At 36.5% G+C, this 764-nt stretch overlaps 1 protein-coding gene across 1 annotated transcript in view; it reads left to right on the top strand.

Moving 5' to 3' along the window:
* The window catches only part of eipr1 (EARP complex and GARP complex interacting protein 1), a 68017-nt gene that overhangs the window by 9929 nt on the left and 57324 nt on the right, over positions 1 to 764 (top strand). The gene's annotated exons all lie outside the window — the stretch shown is intronic.

Here is a 764-nt window from a genome sequence, read left to right as displayed (position 1 = left end):
CCACTAAATCCTACTCACTAGACCCAAAAAAAACATAAGGTTTTCTACACTATAATTATTTTTTTTGTCTACCTACAGCACATGTTAACGCCATAGTGAAGACAGCACTTGGGATTTTCAGTAGATTTTTATTCTATTTTTTATGAGTGGTCCATTAAGACTGCAAGACAAGGTAATGTTCTAATACTGCAGGAAAGAAATGTTTTCTACAGTATATTGTTGCTGCCCCACTCATGAGTGCCATAATGTGCTTAAGTGATAAGTTACACACTATGCAGATCAAAACAGGACAAGTGAAATTAGAGTGCGCTTAGCTATAGCTAAATTATCATCTGCTGCCAAAGGTTTGCTTACAAAAAAAGATTTTTTTAAAAAGTACACAATTAAAGCCCTTTTCACAGAAAAGCTCTCTTGGATAATGCACCTCATGCACAGCCTATTTTAGCAGGGCCATTTATTTAAAAAAAAAAAAAGTTGGAATGAGCTTTTATCGATTTTCTTTTTGTTGTACCTCTGCCTCTGACTTCTCCAACATGTCATATCCAGAACTCCCATGAATCCAGTGTGACTTCTAAAAGTGTCTTAATCGTCGCTTTAAAGGCCAAATCACGATGAAAAGTCTTCAGCCGTATGAAGTTGACAGGGAAAAAAAGAACCAAAGAGATGCCTGCCTTGAAATTACGTTTACTGTCATATTAAAAAGAGGAACCTTTTTCTTTTTTTTGGGGAATCAGAGGAGTGAGTGGAGCTTTGAACTGCGGCTG

Source organism: Morone saxatilis, unplaced genomic scaffold, assembly GCF_004916995.1.
Source record: "Morone saxatilis isolate NCDOM2014 unplaced genomic scaffold, NCSU_SB_2.0 Contig3, whole genome shotgun sequence".
In the NCBI taxonomy this organism is placed as follows: Eukaryota; Metazoa; Chordata; class Actinopteri; family Moronidae; genus Morone; species Morone saxatilis.
Note: the sequence above shows the minus strand (reverse complement) of the source record. Positions and strands in the feature narration are given on the sequence as shown.